The sequence below is a fragment of the Monodon monoceros genome, unplaced genomic scaffold (assembly GCF_005190385.1).
Source record: "Monodon monoceros isolate NGI ecotype Baffin Bay Population unplaced genomic scaffold, NGI_Narwhal_1 Super_Scaffold_15, whole genome shotgun sequence".
In the NCBI taxonomy this organism is placed as follows: domain Eukaryota; kingdom Metazoa; phylum Chordata; class Mammalia; order Artiodactyla; family Monodontidae; genus Monodon; species Monodon monoceros.
In genome coordinates, this window is record NW_021703771.1 from 39,048,439 (window position 1) to 39,071,395 (window position 22,957).

The window sequence follows — 22,957 nt, forward strand, 5'->3', positions numbered from 1 at the left end:
CCTGGAGGGGACTCTGAAACAGCCACTAATGAACACAATGATGGCAAAGTGCTTAAATAACCCAGCAGCAGAGTGGAAACCCAAGAAATTTACCAAATAGTTATTTATTTTTAGGGAAAAAAAAAAACAGCTAAGGGGATTTCTAGGAAGATGATGGAATAAATGCTCATTCCTAGAAAATCATAGAACAACCAAACTATCAGAATCATTGAAAAGCAGACCCAAAACCTAACAAGATAAAATTAAGAATATCATACAACTCAAATTGGTTAACTTAAGTCTAAGGAACAAGTATTAAAAACTACCCAAGGGGAAGAAAGGTTGCAAGGGGTCCAAGACACCTAAAATGGTGAAAGTTCTTAAACCACTTAAATATCCAATAGATATAAATGAATCCTATTTTAAAGGATAAAGGAATAATGACTGACCTCACAAGGAACACATTACAGTAGCAAAAGACAGTGTTAAAAGTTTTAGAGAGTCCATGCAGAGAAAAATTGATTTGTTTGGGTCAAGAATCAATGAAGACCTGCAGTACAGCAAACATAAACCACATATGAAGTAGTAAAGACATACCAGAACACAAAACAAACATTCAGATCTGGGAAAAAAAACAAAACAAACAAAAATCTATTATAATCTCACTACCTCCTTGGATGTGGTTATTCTGGTACAATATTAACAAAATCAATTGTTCCCTTAGATAGGTTTATTTAAAATATATTCTATTTAAACCTTCATTCTAATACCATTTAATTTAGTTGCTTTTCTGATGAATAAAAGATCATACAACTGCAAGAGCCTGCAGTCTGAATGTCCCACTGTCCTGCAGCCCTTATTGTTCAACAAAATAACTTCAATTTCAATGTATTCCCAGCCATACAACTTCCCCTCCCCATCCACAGAGATTTAGTTTATCTGGGCACAAAGGAATTGTGTCACCTTCACTGTGGACTCCTCCACACTGTAACACACTTCCTTGAGCTCTCATGGCACTCCCTCTGCACAGTGCCCACTCCACCATCAACCTCCAAAACATCACTAATATGCAGTCACTGAGTGTAAAAGTCTTGTATGGACTGAGAAAATCTCCTAAAACTGTTGCTAAATATGATCGTTCTCCAAATGCAAAATAAGAATGAATGTAAACACTTCAAAGGGACCCATTTCATTGGCAGACCCTCATTCCAATAGCTATATGCCAATCTTATCCTCCCTCTCCCCAGACTTTTCTCTTTCATCTCTCTTCCCTTGTTTCTGAATCCTCGTATCTTGAAAAAGTACTCTCCCCCGCCACCACAACTGCTCTCATCTTGACTATTCACCCAAACAATTTATTTTTGCTGCTACCATCTACCAGATCAGCCCAAAGTGCTACTCTTTTCACAGCCCCAATCCACCCATCAAGATGTCTTCCTAAACAGCATGAAATAGATATAGTATAGGTATGTCATGTATCCTCTATTTGCCTCTCCAAATTGTCTCTCTGACCTATTCTACCTTGTTTTGTGCTTCAAAATGCTCACCTCTATGGACTGTATCACTGGGGTTCCCTTGCCATCTGGCTCATAATTACACTCTTCCAATGGGAGGGACTAACAGATTGAAAGGCGGGGGAAGAAGGTCAGGGTATTTATTCCTCCACTTACCTCCCTGCCAGGCTGAGGGCTAGCAGTGACTATATTCCTCTATTGAAGGCCACAGTTCCTGTAAGGCTGGCAGCCTTCTCCTATAGCTGTAAATGTCATCGTGTTCCAGTAACTTCTCTGAAACCTTGTCCCTTGAAGTTTATAGCTGTTACTAGTCCAAAATGCTTATCATCTTGTTGGTTTCCCTTAACTCTGCCCACACTTTCATTAAACTCTCTTCAGGCACCCCACTTGAGTGTGCCATCCATTTCCTGCCAGAATCCTGGCTGATCCAGCAGGGACGGAAAGAAACTAATTAAAAATTATATTGGCATCCTTAGAGAGATTACAGAGAATAAAATACTCTTAATACAAGAATTGGTTGTTCTGAGAAAGGAACAATCAGAGAATAAGAAAGAGCTCTTGAAAATTAAAAACATGACTGCTGAATAAACACATCAATAGAAGCACTGAATAACAGAACCAGGCCGAAGAGCAAATTTGTAATTTGGAGGACAAACTTCAGGGAACTCTCCAAAGTGTAGAATAAAAAGGAAAAAAGAAAAGAAAAGGAAGGACATATGGGAAAAGGTTAAGATGGAGCTCCAACTGTCTTCACAGTTCTGAGAAAATGATTTTAATCTAGAATTCTAATGAACTATAATAAAACCTGAGGGCAAAGTAAAAATACAAATATTCAAGGGCCAGAAGGCTTACCCCCCACACACTGTTTAAGAAAAAAATAATAATACTGAGTTTATGCAATCTAAGCAAAATAGCAGTGAAATACCTAAATGGAAAACTAGTTGAAACTGTATCTTCATTACTATCATGCTAGTCCAAACATTATATCAATTATTGCTGAAACACTGCAATAGCTTTTTAATTGGTTTTCATGCTCCCATTGCTGTACCCCTCCTATCCTTTCCCACACAGGAGCCCATGTAATTTTATTATAGTTTAATATTCTATTTTATTTATTTTTTAATGTAGGTAATATATTCACATTGAAAAATACATTCACATGATTTGAAAATAAAAGGTACAAAAAGGCATTACATTTCTAAGACCCAGACAATGGGGTCCCTGCACTTTAGAGGGCCTGTTATATGCCTCTTTCAGGTACACCCCTCCAGTAGGGGAAGAGTACACAGAGCCAAGGACATATTCATCAAGACCATGCTCCAGGTACTTGAACCCTGGGACTCTCTGCCCAGATGGGCTGAGCCCTCTTCCAGGGCTCATAGGTTGTCCACCTTTGGCTGAACACAGGGCCCATCAGGACACCTCTAGGCCCAAGGAGTGGGCAAGTGGTAGCTGTATGTGGGTGTACAGAGAGTCCTGATGTGAGGGCAGGTGTCCAGCCTTCATGGTATGTCTGAGAGTGGGGTTGGGGTAGGAGGACAGGGTGGACAGGCCACATGATGGCCATATCAGAGTGAATCTGGATAACAGCATACTGCAAAAAGCATCAGTCCCATCTTTGTCCCCAGCTAAAAGGTTTCCGTTCCCAAAGACAACCACTGTTTCTGACCCAAGAGTGATCATTTTAAATAACAAATCTGGGGCTTCCCTGGCGGTGCAGTGGTTGAGGGTCCGCCTGCCGATGCAGGGGACGCAGGTTCGTGCCCCGGTCCAGGAAGATCCCACATGCCGCAGAGCGGCTGGGCCCGTGAGCCATGGCCGCTGAGCCTGCGCGTCCGGGGCCTGTGCTCCGCAACGGGAGAGGCCACAACAGTGAGAGGCCCGCGTACCACAAAAAAAAAAAAAAAAAAAAAAAAAGTCTTTTAAATAACAAATCTGATAATGTAATCTCCACCCTAAAATTTAGTGGTTCTCCATTACTGTTGGGATAAAATCCAAAATCCTTAAAATGGTCAACATGGTGCTTCTCAAACTATAATATGCATTAGAGTCATTGGGGATTCAAGTCTGGTTCAGTAGGACTGGGGTGAGGCCTGAGATTCTGCATTTCTAACAACTTCCTAGGTGACACAGATGCTGCTGGTCTGTAGGCCACAGTAGAGAGGGCCTAACGAGATTAATATTCCTTTTGAAGCTATAATTTCAGCTATCCCAGTTAGGGAAAGAGACTTTTGTCCTGGTATACCTACCTCATTTTGAAGCTGCAGCTGATACAGGCAGATGGGAACATGGACAGAAATGGCCCATTAGTAATAGCAGCTAACATTTATTCATTCATTCAACAAATATTTATTGGACATCTCTTTGTATGTGCTACCACTGGCTTAGGGAGCCTGGCAATGAACAAGAAAAAGTCTCCATCTTCATGGAGCTTACAACCTAGTAGGGCAGATAGAATCAACAAGTAAGTTAGTAACAATGTTTGGGGCTAAGAAGAAAAATAAACCAAGATAAGGAGCTAGAAGGTAAGAAGACTTGCTATTTTTGACAACTGAGTCATATAAAAGGATAGATTTAATGTGTTTTGCCGTACTAAGGTAGGCACTATGCTGAGTACCTTAAAGAGATAAAGGTGCTATTATCTCACTTATTTTGCAGGTAATAAAACTGAAGCTTAGAGATGTTAAGTACCTTGTCCAAGGTTAAACAACTAGGGGAACCAGGATATGGATCCTAACAGTATGGCTATTTCCAACTTCTGTATTAATGAACTTTTGCTGAGGAAAAACACAACCCCCAAGTATCAGTGGCTTGCAAGTATTTATTTCTTGCTTCTGTTATACAAGGGCTGGAGCTCTGCTGTGCTCAGCTGGGCTCCCCACGTCTTAATATTCTTGAAACAAGACTTAAACTTTTAACCTCTAAACTGTGAGGTGCTGGCCTGCCAGTTTATGACAAACATTAAGTAACTCAAGTACCAATACCACCAGATATACCACAAGAGGATCACTAGACCAAGAGGGATAAGCTAACATTGAATCAACAAAATTTTCCCTTTGTTGGTTTAAAACTCCCAAATTTCAGTCACTTAAACTTTTTTCTAAAGTTTAAGAAAAGTAAGCTTAATATGCAGTAGCTCAGTTTTAGCAGTGGTTCTTAATCTTTTGGGGTTATAATCTCTTTGAAAATCTGAAAAAACTTGGGCTCTCTCTCAAGAAATAACACTCATCAGTCTACACAATTTTGCATTCAATCTAAGGGGCAAACAGGTCCCTAGAAAAGCCAAAATCCTCAATTTGAGAACCATTAAATTGTAGCATCTGCCAAAATAAATCTCTTCGCTGAAAACTTCCTTCCACTCCCTGGTGAACAACAGTGATTCTCTTTTACTAATTATTTCATTTAACTAAAAGATACCTAACTCTTGATTATTAGCAATCAGAAACATAGTTTTGTAATCTAAGACAGTTCTGCAGCAAAAAAGAACAGGGGCCTAGCTAGCTGTTAAGAACTAACTATTTCAGCTTCCCTGAAGGCAAGTTTTACTTATCAATTATGTGTGTATGAATTTGTCATCAATATTTTTATTCTATGGTGGCTGGTTTTCCATCTATACTCAGTGGCTTACAAGTATGTTGTTGAATACAACTCTGGTCCTACAGAAATACAAATATAATTGTAAATTATCCTAAGTCATATAAAACTTTTTTTTTAGAGGAAGGTAAATTTGCCCACTCCTCCCACTCCTCCCCCAAATCATGAAACTTTCATAGTGTATTATTGACCTTGCTCTATTTTCTTTATAAACACAGTACTATTAAAATGTAAAACCAAACAGTGGAGCAAGCAGGCAAGTTGTTAACTTTTGATACTTGAGGGCCCATGTTTCATTATACAACAACTGAATCACAACCTGATTAAGCTCTCAGCAATACAACATACCCAAATTATTACGTGGCAATACAAACAGTTTAAAGTAAACAGAGCTATAAGGATGCTTAAATATACACTGAAACAAGGCCAGCTGTGTCTGTGACTTGATCGCCATTATCTTGAGAGAGAGCTAATACTATGATAGTTGTCCACAGAATCATTTTTAAAAAGGTATTGTATTTAGTCAGTGTTTTTTCAATAAAAAATGGCAATAATATGTGAATTGAACAGATCTAGGGACAATATAAACAAACAGGTAAATTTATATTATTTGCTTTCAGCAGAAGCAATAATAAAATATTCTTTCATTTTGAGAGGCAGTATAGTGTTGAGATGAATAGAACCAGCCTCAGTTTGAATCCCAGCTCTCCTAGGTACACTAGCCAGGTGAACAGGGGCAAGTTAGATAACCTCTCTGTGCCTCAGCTTCTTCTTATGAAATGGGTGAGTTAATGGATGACTCCAAGTACAGAACTTAGAATGGCACCTGAAGAAAAAGTCCAAGCACTAGAATGTAAGCTGTATGAGGGTAGTGATTTTTACCTCTTTTGGCCACTGATGTATGTAGTGCCTAAACATAGCAGGTGCTCAATAAATATCTGTGGAATGAGTGACTGATATCACTTATCAACGTGGTGATTTCTGGATAGATGAAAAAAACTGAACCATTTAAGCTCAGCTACTTAAATTTGGAAACTTTCCCTTTCTTCCCATATGCCCTCCCTCTAAAACAAAAGAGAAACATAAGCATTCTTAAGTTGTACATCTAACTCTTCTAAGGCCCACAGCACCAAAATATGATCGATAAACCAGATTTCAGTTGAGCAAGAGTGCCATCTAGTGCTCATAAAAGCTACAACAAGCTGAGAATTGGTAGTAGATTTTCATAGTGTGAAGACAAAAAAGACCTATAAATGCAAAATTCGTTAGGAAAAAATCTGCTCTATCAACAGCCAAAGTCTTTGAAAGAAAGGTATTTATACAGAAAATTAAAGAATTAAAGCTTTTAAAGTTAGTATATACCATATTAGAAGAAACATTTTAGAGAGTATGCTCAAGATCTACTTACCATAAAGGTCATCCTGCTATGAATAAAGTGGTGCATTGAGCTTATTTTCTTTTCAATGGCATGTGTTTTCTGGTCTTATTAGAAGAAACAGAAGTATCCATTATAAAAATTTTGGAAAAATATAGAAAAGTATAAACCACAGACCAGAGGTAACCACTGTTAGCATTTGGAGTACATATACATATTTATCCTTGATTTAAAATATACATGGGAAAAACATTTTAATTTTCATCAAATATTTGGCCAAGATATTAAAAATGAAATATGAGAATATGATAAATGATCTTTTTAAACTAAAATTAAGAGCTTTCCCTACAATTAAAAAAACCCTAGCCTCAACATTGTATTCAGTGGGGTAAAATTTTTAAAAAATTGCTGTCAGTTATGTAATCATTTTGGCCTGGTTTTGCAATAGCCAAAATTTATAAGGACTGGGCTTAAAAAATGAAAAAAGATAAATTATTTCACCTGTTCTCTTTTAGATATCACTAAATTGATAGTATACCAATTTGAATTTGGGAGATTTGAATTAAAAATTTGGGTTTGCAATAATGTTTAATCTTGTTATTCAATTTGAGAATGCTCATAAAAGTTTTTGGCTTTATTTTTAATTCCCCTTCCCCTCAAATCATTGATACAGCCGAGATTTGATTCACAGCTCATTACATAATCATTAAATGATGAAAAGAAAGCTGTCTGCCACTTCCTACCTTTTGGACAAATGCTGTTTTTACATTTAGTACAAAGAATGGGAATCAGGGAATTTCCTAGGATCACACAGGAATAATAGGGTCAGAAGAGTCATGGGGGAAGATGGAGAAAAAAAAGACCAAGAAGCTGCTAGAGGGAGGTGGGTGGGCCTCTCCAACTGAACCTTGGTAGCCTCCAATCAGTGAGGCAGCAGGGCCTTGGGGAGGGCAACTACTGGCCAGGCTGGGGTGAGGCTCCTTTATCTGGAGACTGGTTGCAAGGCTGGGAAGGGGGGCAGAGCCTGGGCTCATACTGTCACTTGCTGGACTGCACTCTCTTCCAGACATTAATTAGGTTCCTGGGCACATAACCTAAATTACAACTCTCTTCATAGTAGGCAGGGAGGCCCATTCTTCCCAGCACCTAGTTTCAGGACATAAGCTGCTGTGGTAGGCTGCTTTAAAATGGCTCCCAAGGATCCGTGCCCTATCTTCTGGTACTCACTCTATTGTGTAATATTCTTCTAATGAACAGACTAAGGCAGAACTGATGGCATGTCTCATCCAACATTTGGTTATAAAAGACTGACTTCTGTCATGCTAGCATTCTTTTGCTGGTATCTTGTCTCTGGTTCTTCTCAGGTGCTCTCTCTGAAGAAGCAAGTGGAGAGGCCCACATGGCAAGGAACAGCAAGAGCTGCCAGTCAACTACCAGCAAGGAATTGAAGTTCTCAATCCAACAGCTCTCAAGGAACTGAATCCTTCCAACAGCCATGTGAACTTGAAAACACATTCTTCCCCACTTAAGCCTTCAGATGAGACCACAACCCTGGATGACACATTAACTGTAGGCTTGTGGGAGACCCTGAAGCAGAGGTCCTAGCTAAACTACAGCCAGATTCCTGACCCACAGAAACTGTGAGATAATAAATGTGTATTGTTTTAAGCCACCAAATTTGTTATGAAGCAACAGATAACTAATTCAGTTGTTAAACAAAGAAAAGCTGCTTGAGCCCACTTGAGAGAGCATACCCTGAGAATCTGTCACTGGCTTTTGGCATCCTCCGCAGTCACCACCAAGGCCTAGACCCTTCTTGTGCCCCTGGCACAACTGGGCACTTCTTTTGTGAGTTTACAGATTAGGTTCTCCTCAGTTCACCTGCCTGGTCTCTCTCTCCCACCCAAGGGGTTTTGTACCTTCAACATCTGAAATAAATAATAAAACATCTGAGCAAACTTCTTAGCTCCATGCTTCAGTGACCAGAGCAATATGGAACCTAAGTGCACGTGTGGTTTCTAAGATAAGCCACCCATCCTGACTATGTATTATTAGTTTTATTGCTCTTTGGAGTTTACTATTTACCAACTGGTATGAAAATACTTTAGTATTTTAACAAGTATTGCATGCCAGTGCATAACGACTGAACATCAACTCTAGTTTATGCTGTGAAGTTAATTCATCAGACAATATTCAAGATCTTAGTTCTATTTCCTTTCAGTGAGTTTTTAAATACAATTTATGTAATTTTTGCAACTTCTTTTAGCCAGCTCAATCTTTAAATTATGATGGTATTACCACATGGAAACTGCCAAGCTAGAGTTGTTTTATTTATAATGCCCAACAGTATAGTGAGAAGGAGCTTTGACAAAAGTCACAGTTACATGTTCATACATGCACTGACACATAGCAAAAGGAAAGAAAAGGGGGGGCCACAATAAGGAAACAAAAATGAGGCCAAAATTTAGTCTGCAGGAAAGAACAACAGAGCATTAGTTACAGCCAGTAATAAGAGGTTTGGTTTGGGCATGTTGGGGATAGAAGCAGTGTGTACTTATATAAACAAACAGATAAGCTAAGAAGAAAAGTTAATTATTACATTAAAAGTTATTTGCTCCACTAAGCTGTCTATTACCCAACCCATTCTGATCTTTCCTTGCTCTGAATTATTGTAACGCTCTATATGTCGTTTAATTTTCCCACATTGATTTTAAGTCATCTTCCAGTACAAAAATAATATGTGCTCATGAACAAAAACAAAAAGACTACAGGAAAACAGATTGGTGCTTAAGGATGTAGAGTCAGACATGCCTCCCAACTCTCAGTATTCACTACTTGAGTTAAGTTGCTTAATCTTTCTGTTTCCTCATCTATAAAATGTAAAACTCACGTCACAGAATGGCTGTAGGTATAAAACTAGACATTGCAGTAAAATGGGCCTTCAAAGGAAGTGCACAGGTAGTTTGTAAAAATTCTTCCAGAATGTGAATGTAAATGTCAAATATAAAAAGGCAAAATATAGCAAGAATTGAGTTTTGAAGATCTGGTGTGACACAGGTAGTGTCACCAGCAGTCGCACCACCTTTAGGAGCACTGAGGACCAAGGAAAGCAGTACCCAAGCAGGCTGGCAAGTGCTTCTTCTCAACAAGAAAGCCTAGCTTTTGAGATGTTCAGGTTTCCTTTGCTAAATAAATTAGAAACTTAATCTAATTTCAGAGCGAGTGGGTGTATTCATATTTGTATATTTGTTTTGTTTTGGGACGATAGCTTCCTCAAAACCTGTAACCCACGTGAAATCTTGCAATGTTATATGTCAAATGCTTATAACAAAGCCTGGCATATAGTGAGCACTCAATAAAATTAAGTATTTATTAATGATTATTATTATGAAAAGAAAAATTAAAATCTCCAATAATCCCACCTCTAAAAGAGAACCAGGGTTTTGGTACTATTTTGCTACAAGCAGGTTTCCTGACATTTTCCCCTCTCTATAAAAAAATATATATTTGGCCTACTATTTTAAAAGTTGCTTTTCCACTTAAATATAATTTTTTTCTTTTCTTATACATTTTAAAACAACTTTCAATAACTATGTAATAGTCCTTTATACAGATGTACCATAATTTAATTAACTAATAATTTCATTATTGGATATTTAGATTACCAACTTATATATAATAATATAAACACATTTATATCATAAATAATACTACAGAGATTATCATCATACATAAATCTTTTTTCAGATGAGTTCTTAGATGTGGAATTACTGTGTACATACACTCCCACTAACCGTTGCACTACTGTCAACGTACTACCACAAAATTTAACATTTTTAGTGAAAGTCTTGATTTGTTCTTAATTGCTTTTCTCTAAATCATTGCAAAACTCTTAACAGTAGTGGTTGTTTTCAACTTCTTTTTATATTTCTCACAGTGCCATAACAGTGTTAGGCACAAAGAAAGATTTTAAATGAATTCTTACTTTAAAAAAGTATTCCCATTTCAGCCTTAGATAGAGAGGGAGGTCAGCTAGAGGTATAGCGAGTTCAGGAAAGAAAACAATAACCCTGTTATTATTTTAAGAAAGGAAAAAGAACTATAATTTAGTTTCATTCCAACCAATAAAAAGCATTTAATACAAATATGCAGTACTAAAATGACAGAATATTTATCTCAAGGTTTGACTCTTCACATTTTACTACAAAATTACTTCCAAGTTCAAAGAAGGAGCCATTGAAGGCCAGTATAAATTGGAATTAGACACCCCTTAATCAGAACAATTCCCACTAAGGATTTATTTATAATAATAAAATGCACTAAAGGGAACAAAAAATAATAATATAATAAAATAAAGATTAAAATACTCATTGCTTGGTGGAAGAGCCAAACACAACTCTAGCTTGGAGTGAAATTTTTGTTTAGAAATTTACTTTTATACATTAAAATGAAGAAAGAAAAGGGCTTGCCAGACACCCATACTCCAATACTTAGTACAGGCCCAATCATCCAAGATTTGTTTAAATCTTCAGCATCTAAATAAGATGAACTAAACTTTTAATGCAGTATTTAGGGAAAAAAAGCAAATTTGTTAGTAGTTTGTTAGTAGTTGTCACTAATGAAAGAAGTATAATATTTAGATTTTCCATCTTCTTTGACAAGGTTTACTGCCATATTATTATTTTCATCATGCTATACTAGATTTTTAGTGTACATGCCATGGATACCAAACCTCTGACCTAACAAATGGTATGCAAAATGTACAAAATGGCACTTACTATTATGAGTTTGAAAATATTTTGTGCTTAACAGTACAGTTACAATGGGGTTTACAATTAGAAAATATCAGTGAAATATTTTAAAATCTAATTTATAACATATAGGCAACAAAGTTAACAATGTCTAAACAATTATGTTAGTTTAACACAGTTCAAATTGGGTAATTTCTTAAAATCATTTTATAACTTTAGTTCTTAATTTAAGAAACCAAGATTAAAATATTCCAATTTGATCAGGTAAATGTTGAACTACGGAAAGGACAAGAAAAAAATACTTTTTACACTATTTAAACATAATCCTTTATGATCCTATGATAATTTTCCAAATAACTAAATAAAAGAATCCAAAGACTTTCAAGTATGCACAGGAAACATACAAGTGGAAAAATGATTTCTATAAGAGCTCCAAGTAATGATATAACCTGGGCTTGACTTCTTAAAAAGACAATAGAAGCCCCTTTTCTTTTTAGCTGTAAACAACTTGCTGTATGACATGTAACGCAATACAATATTTTGGGAAATTTCAAACGTTTATAATCCACGAGAAAAATACTCAACACTCCTACACTATTTTTTTAAGCCCACAATAGTGCAGTCTTGCTTCAAAGCCAGAAGCCAGTTATAAAACCAGTACTTTTCCGCTACTTGTGGGGCGGGGAAGGGGATGTTCAGCACTGCAAACGTTAGGGTCTAAAATAAGATCTTTGCAAGGAGTTACTACAGCACTCACACTGCCAGCATTGTCATGGCAACAATGAACTAGCTAGGAGAATGCTCTTTTAACATTCAAAGCTAATCTTGAGTCTATTACTCACGGAAATATACCAAATTTTCTTTCAGGCAGTTCACTAAAGAAATCATCTTACTTGGTAATCTCTTAATGTAAAGATAAGCCTTTTATATATCATATTTCCAAGATCACAGTCTTAGCCACCTTCTTGCAATCAGCTGAAATTTATAATGACAACATAATGAAAATTATATGCCACAGTGAAACACAAAGATTCAATAGAGTTCAAATGCAATTTCAAGATGGGTCAGGGTTTAAATAGGAATTTGATATGCAATTTAATAACATCTGAGAATGTGGTTTCTCCTAGAAACCAAAGTTTTACAGTTCATCCTGAAGGAAAAATAATTTGGAAAAGAAAGTAATATATATTTTAATAGGAAACATATTAAATTTTTATTCAGATAATGCAGTATAATGATGAAAAGCATGGACTCTGGAGTCTCACAGCCTGGGTTTGAAACCTGGCTCCTTTTCTTACTGAGCTATGATACCTTGGGCAAGTTATTTAACCTATCTGAGCCTTGATTTTTTTTCCTGATGCATAAAATGGGGCTAATAATACCTACTCTTACAGTGTTGTGGTGAAGATTAAATAAAAAGGGTTAAAAATATATGAAAAGGGTTAAGAACTAGGTTTCGCATACAGAATGCCTATTCTTATTACATGCAAAAATACACATGCTTCGAAACTAGAAAGATTAAGAGACTGCTGAAAATGACTTAAGGTAACTTTGTCCCAATGTGTGGCAGATTCTAAGCGGGGCAGGCATGGGCGCTCAGGAGGAGCCCCAAAGACACCTGCCATGCCCTATGAAGCAAATTCAAGAAATCAAACATGATACAAAATCTCTTCAAGCCCTGTTACTTCTGGGGTATCTTTTGGGCCATGTAATCTTTGCTTAGTTACTTTGTTCTTAAAATCATATCAAGCAGTCTAGGCCAGGCCAGTTATCCGGCCAGAGTGAAAGGACTGTTTTGGGGACTTTCTGCTTAATATGTCAAGCTCCCACTGGGGGAAGCAGAGTAGGAACACTGATAGTGCAGCTTTAATCTCCTCAGCAGACCATCAAGGCAGGCAGTCTCTGCAGCAAATTTGCCTGAAGTATCAGACATGAATCGACTAGGCACAGAGGATTCAGCTGCTTACTGACAGCACTGGCATATAAGTAATCATCTGCTTTTCTACATTTTTTACCCCTGAAGATACATTGGAGAGTCAGATGTTCCTAAATGGAACAATAGACGAGCATTGTATCAGGGGAGGAATCCGGTTCCCAGAGTGCTAAAACAATGTTTATAAAACCCTTACTTTGGTTCCTAGAGGTGCTATTTCCTCTAGGATGCTATTCCCTAGGGCCAAGGGACCTGGAAAGTAGGTGAAAACTTTCCCAGTTGCCCAGAGACTTGGGGTACCCTAAAGGGCATATGGTGCCAGAGGGCTCAACTTCCCATCTCCTCTCCCCCAACTGCACTGTGAGGGCAGAACAGAATACTAATAGTTAATATTCACTGAGTGCTGAGTTACAGTAAACATTGCACATGTTACCTCATTTAATCCTCACAACTCTGTGAGGGAACTGAGGCTTAAGCAGATTATATAACTTGCCCAAGGTCACAAAGCTTGGCAGAGTAGGACTTAGAGCCAGATCTGACTAACTCTAAAGCCCATGGTTTAAGCATGCTTCTTTATTGCTGTCCAGGTATTAAAGCACAGGCCTTGGCAATGGACCTCTCCATGTACACTTGACCCCTGGATGACACATGCACCTGTTTGCCTGCAACCCCTCCCTACTGGTGCCATGTTGACATACTAGAATGGTGCTGAACTCCAAGGAGGGGATGGATGCTACAGATCTGCCATCACCAACGGAGCAAAATTCTGAGTAAGTCCACCACTTACTCTGAGGCAGTGGTTGGTTAGAAGCATCCTTTGGTAAAGTTGGACATAGCATTAATATGTTAATATATTAAAATTTACTGTACAAAAGGCAATTAGGGGTGTAAATACATGTGGATACAAAGAGTGGGATATATGAAAGTCAATTATAAGTCAATACATAAAAATCCTAAACTCTAAACAGAAAAATCCTAAAGTAATGCCAGTTTGGAGTTTGACTCATTAGCTAAAAGACCTAGATCAAGTTCATCATCATCTTCTTTATTATCACCAATATTCATCACCATCATCACCAATATTTACTGAGCACTTACTGTGTATCAGGCCCACTTCTACATACTTTACTGTTCACTTAATTCTCAAAACTACCCTGTGAGAGTGGTATTATTATCCTCATATTACAATAAGTAAACAGTCTCAAAAAGTTTATTCGTAATTAACTTTGTACAGTATATCAAAGTTTACAAAATGCTTTACCAATATGATCTCCTTTAATTTTTATAATCACATCACAAGGCAGATATTAAAATTATGTCAATTCACAGATGAGGAAACAGACTACAGAGGTTAATTTATTCATGGCTGGTAAAGAAAATCCAAGATCTTTAAACCCTTCTGAAGCAATATCTCTAGTCAATGTGAGACTCTGTATATTTAAAATAGATGGTTAGAAAGAAAAAAAAAAATCAAGAAAAAGCAAAAGCTTCTTTTGTTTTTAAAGTAGAATAATGATTAAAATTAAGAGAGGCTTACAGCCTTTTCTTTGATATGCCAAAAGATAGATAAGCACAGCGCTTGGCATATAGTAGGTACACAGTAAATACCTCATGAATGAAATGAGAAGAAATATTCAGTGCGTTCAGTGGTAAAATCTATACTGCCTCAATAAAATTTCAATTATTTCTTATGTTCAGAATCTCTGTCATCAAGAAAACTGAATAAATATAGATTAATATTTTATAATTTAAGACTGCCAATGTATACATTACTTGTTAGATGAAAAAATAGACACACCTTAATTTGGTGAGGTGTAATCACTATCAATGACCTTGAGAGATCTTATTTTGTGAGAAAACCCGTCTCCCTATCATTTAAATCACTTTTTACTTTTGAAAAGCTTCTCTAAATATGTCCTTCAGTACCACTGATCATATCATTCTACCACTATTTTGCAAGGCTTGGCCTTTATCACATGATTGGAAGAATTTCTTACTGTGTTTAGGCTATGAATAGCATTTGAAAAATTACTCAGTTATAATTATAGACAGCTAACACCTGCCAACTTGCTAGAAAATGAAATCATGTCAAGTTTAAAGACGACTGTGCAATGCTTGTCAAACAGTGAAGTGTGAAAACAGTAAATGCTCATTTTTAGTGGGGTAAACTAAGATTCTAATTAGACTTTACTGAATATTACACATAGAATTGACAAATTATCCTAGCTATTTAAGAAAGCATATGTATATGTATGTATGTGCATATTTTATATATATATAAAATACATATGTATATATTATATATGTATAAAATCTTGTCAATTTAAACAATTTTTAAGTTAAAATATTAATACTATTCATTTAATGAATATGTATATATGAAAGTTGATTTGGGTAATATAACTAACAAAACTCACACCATGAATTTTATTTTCCTTTAGTATGGTTTAAAAGCTTAGGAAGTTGTTTGAAGGTAATTTTACAATATAAGTAATATTTTAAAAATCTATGAAGACCTTTCCCTTTTAAAATTAAAAAGTCGGATTTAAAGAAAGCATAAAACTAAAAGTATTTCATTTTTCTAAAGTAATTCCATATTTCATTGCAATCTTATTAGATTTTTCTATAAGTAATTATAGAAAAGAGATAAGAACATGAGAAGACATGATTCTTGTGTTGCCAAATTTCACAAGTCTTTTTCATATAAACTGAAACATGTCACAAATGGTGACAGTCTACTAGCAGTATACAGGCTTTCAACAATAAAAACACCTATTGTGAAAGTCCAATAAATGGTCCTAACAGCTATCCTACAAAAACTCCCTAAGTATTTTCAGTGAAAAAGCATTTTTTTAAAAAACAAGCATCTTTTTTTTCTTTGAGCAATATTTTTTAACACCTTTATTGGAGTATAATTGCTTTATAATGTTGTGTTAGTTTCTGCTGTATAACAAAGTGAATCAGCTATATGTATACATATATCCCCATATCTCCTCCCTCTTGCATCTCCCTCCCACCCTCCCTATCCCACCACTCTAGGTAGTCACAAAGCATGAAGCTGATCTCCCTGTGCTATGTGGCTGCTTCCCACTAGCTATCTATTTTACATTTGGTAGTGTATATATGTCCATGCCACTCTCTCACTTCGTCCCAGCTTACACTTCCCCCTCCCTGTGTCCTCAAGTCCATTCTCTATGTCTGCGTCTTTATTCCTGTCCTGCCCCTAGGTTCTTCAGAAACTTTTTTTTTTTTTATTCCATATGTGTTTAGCATACGATATTTGTTTTTCTCTTTCTGACTTACTTCATTCTGTATGACAGACTCTAGGTCCATCCACCTCACTACAAATAACTCAATTTCAGAAAAAACAAGCATGTTTTAAAAGACTGTTTTTCTATATACAAATGTCATGGTAAATGTATCTTTATTGACATTAGTTTAACTTGGTGTAGTAACCAACAGGAAAAAAAGCAAAGCATAAAATAATGTTCCCATAGTGTGACTTAAACTTCCAGTCTACCCATTGCCCCTAGTAATACCATCATCAAATATTCTGAAGAACCCTCAGATGCCCCTGAGTTTACTGTGCTAGTGTAATTGAAGTAGTAGTTCATGTCATCAAGGTCAATTAAGGTCTTTCTCTCTTAATGTAATAAATGTGATCTACAAAAGCTGGGTCAAAGTAAATCCTATTTTCTACTGACTTCAATTAAAAAGTAAATATTTGGGGCTTCCCTGGTGGCGCAGTGGTTGAGAGTCCGCCTGCTGATGCAGGGGACACAGGTTCGTGCCCCGGTCTGGGAAGATCCCACAAGCCGCGGAGGGGCTGGGCCTGTGCGCCATGGCCGCTGAGCGGCTGGGCCCGTGCGCCACGGCCGCTGAGCCTGGGCGTCCGGAGCCTGTGCTCCGCAACGGGAGAGGCCACAACAGTGAGAGGGCCCGCGTACCGCAAAAAAAAAAAAAAAAGTAAATATTTTATCATGGTGTGAAAAAAACAGACTGATTTGAGAAACTGTGACAAAGAAGAGATTATAACTGGTGGCGAGGCTTGCTTGGTGCTGATATACATCCAGCATAACTTTCATCCTTTTATGCAATTTAAGTACTGCCTTCCCTCCACCAGCATCTCCCCTGTCCTTCCACAAATTCTAAAATTTCCCCGTGCCTCTGGTTCCTCCAGTACATGCTAATTTGCTACTCATAAACACTGTTTTTAGATATGAAATTATTTATGATTAAGACATAACACCAAATAGGGCCCCATTGTTTCAAAGTTCTAAGTGATTAATAATCCTTCATCAAACCGAAGATTCTACAGCTACTTTCTGTCACATCAAAGTTTCAACAAATCCTTAAGTTGGCTGTTTAAGTTATTATCTACTCAATTGGTTAAAAGATATCCTGCAAATTTCTAATGGCTTACAAAAGGAAAATAAATATAAACCTAAAACAAAGAGAAGAGCACATCTATTTCCAAATTCTTTTACTCCAAGAATGATCTGTATAGCACTTTAAGGGCACACAGTATTAAAGACAAGAAAATAATTCTAATTAAGCTAAACTATTGTTTCAGGGAGTCCTCCTGACATAAACAACCCACGACCTTAAATTGAAGTCTAATAGGCAAGGGTTTAACATCCCATTTCCCTACAAAACACATCTCATTTATAAACAAAAACAATGTTAGAAAAATATTTTAAAAATTGATCATTCTGGTTTTTTATTTGTTTGTTTCCATGCTAAAGACCATTTGGGGCACTGTAACAGGAATAAAATATTTGAAATCTGAAAACTTAAAAAAAAAGAGTATCCGTGTTAGTTTCAATCTTTCTTAAAAGTCAGAACAAAGGAAGAGGACACTGAGGGTAGATAGTGTAGGTATGATTCATCCTGTAAGCCAGTGAGTAGAAAGAACATAGGCTTTTTACTTTGTTTTCAAACCATTTAGAAAAAAAAAAAAAGTTAAAGATTTGCCTTCAACTTCTTTACATTCTTCTTCCAAAGAAGCCCAGACAACCTGAGGGTAAACAGTATTCTCCTCTGAGCTCAAAAGCAAAGAAAGAAAGTGGTCAAAGATAGGAATAAGAGGAAGCACTGAGGAGAGAAGCAAGCCAGGAGGCTTTCTGAGGGAAAGGGACTGAGTTCTCAGTGTATCAATAAAATAAGGAAGGCCAAAAAACAGTGGATATGGAAGAGAGAAGCTCAGTGTAAACACTGAAAGAGGACTTTCATATTTGCTGTGATACCTAAGAGTCAGCAGTGAATGTTTGAGATGGACTACCTTAAATTTTTGGCTTTGACTAGACACGGCAGTAAAATAGAAATAAAAACAAAACAATCATCTTAAAAGGCCAAATCTGCTTCTAGAATGTTCCGAATCTGTTATATTTTATAGCATCATTATAAATTAGTTACATTTCCAATCTAATAGAATCTAAATTATAACTAGACCAAAGCAATATATTACCTAGTTAGATATCAGTTTTATTGGCAGCCTCTGACTAAACCTGTCTTCTGTCCCTCTTCTTCCTCACCAACAGAAACCTTTGTTCACATGATGGGGGCTCTTCTGGCTCTTAGGGGCTGAATGTGGATTAATCCAAACCAAAAACAGAAATGCCCAATTTCTTTGCCAGTTACTGGCTTAGTAAAGGGCATGTGACACTGGTCAATAGAAACTGAGAAGTCTGCTGGAAGGTTTCTGGGGAAAGCTTTTCTTCCCTAATAGAGGCATGGGAAAAAACTCTTTTCCTCTTATCTGCAAATGGTCAATGACTACACATGGTGCCTGGAGAACAAATAGATAAAAGGCAAAAAGGTAACATAGTTCAGCTAATGAATCAATCTTTCAGGCTTGAAATAGCCTAACTTCCAGACTCATTATGCGAACAATAGGAGGTTTACTAACCTCTTATTGTTAAACCTACAAACTATATATTACCCAATGGATACCAACTGGATACTCCAACTGCAACTCTACAACTATAAATATGCACCATACCCAACAACTAAAGTTTCATTTCTCCCTGGGGGGTAACAATCACTTCACTAAATGAAAGTCTCCTCCATCCCACTTAAGATAAATACTTCTTACTTGGTCTAAGTTTTCTACCGTAAGCCAAGTTACTTTCAGATAGTGTTAATTGCTGACAGGCATATAAGAAAATTTGTTTTCCTTTGTCATGGTATAGAAATGAAAAGGATCAAATGACTTCTCTTGGAAAAGTACTTGGCTATTTCGGATACTCCTCATAATGTTTTGATGAATATACACATACTCACATTTTCCCCCTTAATTACATGTATCATAAAGACAATAGCTCACCAGTGGACTATAATAGTATATTGGGCCACTCCATTCATTTGCTTAGGGAATCAAGCATATCCAAAAGGTATTATGGGTGTAAACAAACAAACAAACAGCACAACTAAAACCTCCTATGAGAACAGAAGACCTTCCTCTAAAACAGGGAACAAATCTAATTGATCTTCCAGTCCTGACTATAGTGCCTGGCACAGAATAGTTCTCAAAAATGTGTTGAACAGATTTAAGTATGCTGACTTGAAATCAATAAATTGAGAACAGGAATACAAACAGAGAATGCTATCTCTCAATGTGCAAATTTTTTACATGTTTAGCCATTCTGAGTTGAATCCATCCTACCACCACCCTACCATATCTCCTTGACCATACTCCTCTGAGCTGACCTATAGCAATTAAGGGCCCTTTCAGGAACAGCTGCAAGAATTGCAAATGCAGTTCAGCTTCTGCTGCTTACTAGTGAATAACAGAAGGCATTACAGAGCACTACATTATTTTGTTTCCCTTGTGAGGCTGGTGCTAGAGTGTGAGAAGTGAGGCTGCAGCGTTAAGTGGACGCCAGATGATGCTGGACATTAAGTAACATACTTAAGTTTAGATTCTATCCTAAAGGATTTTAGGGAGGAGAGAAACATGGTCAGCTTTTTATTTTAGATAAATAGCTCTGCAATTACGTGGAGGATGGATATAAAGGTGGTTGAGAAAAGTGAGAGATAACAATGTCAGCAGTAGAACAGTGGTGGCAGGGGCAGAAATCCCTTTAAGAGCTATTTCTAATCAGATTTATCATAGGCAACTTAATCTCAACATGTCCAAAACAGAACTCACCATTCCCCTCAAGTGACCCTCTACCACTCTTTTGTCTCCCGAAATGACTTAATTATTCACCAAGGAGTTCAAGGTAGAAACTTTAGAGCCATCCTTGATTTTACTTTCCTCATCTCCTATATCCAATTAAATACTATACCCCATAGGTTCTAACTCCTAGCTATCTCCCAAATCTATTCACCTTTTTCCACTTTGCCCACTACATCTTACTCCACCATTTTTGCTTTGGACTAGTGAACAACCTCCTAACTGTTGTACATTCACTCTCGACCCCTGAAATCCATTCTTCAAATTGCTTCCAAAGTGATGCTTCTAATACACCATGTATCATGTCACCATCTTGCTCAACACCCCTCAGTGGCTTCCCATTGTTCCTAGGATAAAGCCTACAACTCCTAACATGGCCCACAAGATCCTCTGTTCTCTGGCTCCTGCCTAAAAACAGAATTCCTAACTTTATGGGTGTTTCTTATGTGCTAGGCACTGTGCTATGCTTTATAAGCATTATTTCATTTTATTCTCATTGTGAGGCAGGAACTGTTAGCATCACCCTCATTCTGCAGGTGAGAAAACTGAGTCAAGGAGAGATTATGTAACTTACCTAAGGCTGTAGAGTTCAGGTCTGACTCCAGAGCATGTACATAAACTTTCACACTCTCCTCACACTGTATGCTCCAACCACACTGCATTACTTTCCACTCCTAAATTCACCTGCTCTCTCTTACCATGAGGCCTTCACACACACTATTCCCTATACATGGAATGTCCCTCTCATAAATCTCATTTTTGCCTGGATAATATCTATTCATTTCTGCTTAAATGCCATCTCTTCAGGGAAGTCTTCCTTTACTATCTAAAATTATATTGTTTATTTGTTTATGGTCTGTCTCCCTTCAGTAGAATGTCAAAATTGTTACCACTGATTCTCAGTTCTTAGAATGGCATTCATCAGGGGTTCAATTAACATTTGTTGAATGAAGGCATGAATGAATGATGTAGGGATGAAAACTCCCTAATCTAGTAACTTCATCTATTCAGACTAAGAAACAGTATTTATTTAGTAGCTTCCAGGTCCCAGTCAACACTCTTGAGAACTTACAGCTGAGCCTGCGCGTCCGGAGCCTGTGCTCCGGGAGAGGAGCTCTGTCTCTCCCACAGGCTCTGGGAGACAGACACATAAACATGTGATTATAGCCCAATATAAGTAAAGTGCCTGTTAGAATTGTAGCTGGAATAATGTGCATAGATGCAGAGATGAGAAAGAAGGCATAAATTGATGGGAAATCTTCACAGTAGAGATTCTTGAATCCTTTTGCAGGATGAGTCTTGAAATACATATCACACAGTCCATGTATTTCTTTTATGAAAGGGGAGAGCAGCATCCATTACATATGGGGCACTTTACATCTCAGTTATCATAATTTATATTATTTATTATAGTAATACACCTCTGTATTATTATTACCATTTTATAGATGTGGAAATCCAAGCTTAAGAGAGGTCAAGTAACTTAACTCGTTCAAGGGTATGCAGTATATTAATAAAGGAGGAGAACCTGAGCCCAGGTCTGACACCAGTACCACTTTACTTACCATTATGTTAGTCCTTTGACCCTGTACTCCCCAGAACCTAATTACTTGTTTTCAATCTAACTCTTAACAAAACTGGTTATCTCGTTTCCCATTCTAATATAAAAAAAGTAGCAAAATAAAAGATTCAGGAAGAGACTGAAGTGAAGTATACCAACAGTAAGGTAAGGAACAGAAAGACTATAAAAATTGAACACACAAATTCAAACAAAATGTATCATACAGTCCTACATATACATTCCACCCTCAGCTGTACAAGAGTATGTGCTTGATGTGCATAATGATGACCCCATTATGAAAAAAACGGTTGTTGTAGTCACTACACTAAGAGATAGAGAAATAACTTTTGATGCTCAAAGAGGTAAACTTCAAGTACTAGAATAATTCCTCTCTAGTAACTCTGGATAAATATAAATTGTAATTATTGTTTCCACAGCGTTTGTGAGAAGAAATATCCAGAGATCTTAGAGTCTTCATTTTATACACATTATTTTTCTGTTGCTTTAAACTGAATTCAAACCAGAATAGAAAAACTGTTCATCTTAGCTGACATATATACCCAAGTAAATTATAAATTTAAAAAACTTCTCATACTGTGACTTTGAACACATGTGGATTGAGTAATTTAGACTGATAAGCTTAAAGACCATTTCTGACAATTCTTAATATCTAAAAATCTTTCCCTTAAAAAAACCTTCTAATAAATCTAATAAAACAAGATAAATTGAATATGTACAAACAGGAGGAAAACTATAACATCCTTTATTCTTTGCACTCACAACTTAAATAGGTACGTATGTGAAAAAAAAGAATCAAACAACTTAGGCAAACACAGAGAAAGCTAGTTAAGTAACTGACCATAACAGTCTACCATTCACTCAACCTGAATCCAATTCTTCAATCTGCAGATGTCAGCTCCTTTATAACATGGGCTTTTATTATTTTATATAATTCTTTCAGGAAAAAAAGGTTGCATTTAGGGAACAGATTCTCGGGCTTTTTGCTTTGTTTTTAAGAACAAGAGGAAATTGTTTCACCAGTTATCTCGAACAAGCTGACTAGGAAATATTTC

General features: G+C 36.8%; 1 protein-coding gene across 3 annotated transcripts in view; it reads right to left on the bottom strand.

The window, feature by feature from the left end:
• Window positions 1-22,957, bottom strand: part of SESN1 (sestrin 1) — a 105,415-nt gene that overhangs the window by 81,229 nt on the left and 1,229 nt on the right. The gene's annotated exons all lie outside the window — the stretch shown is intronic.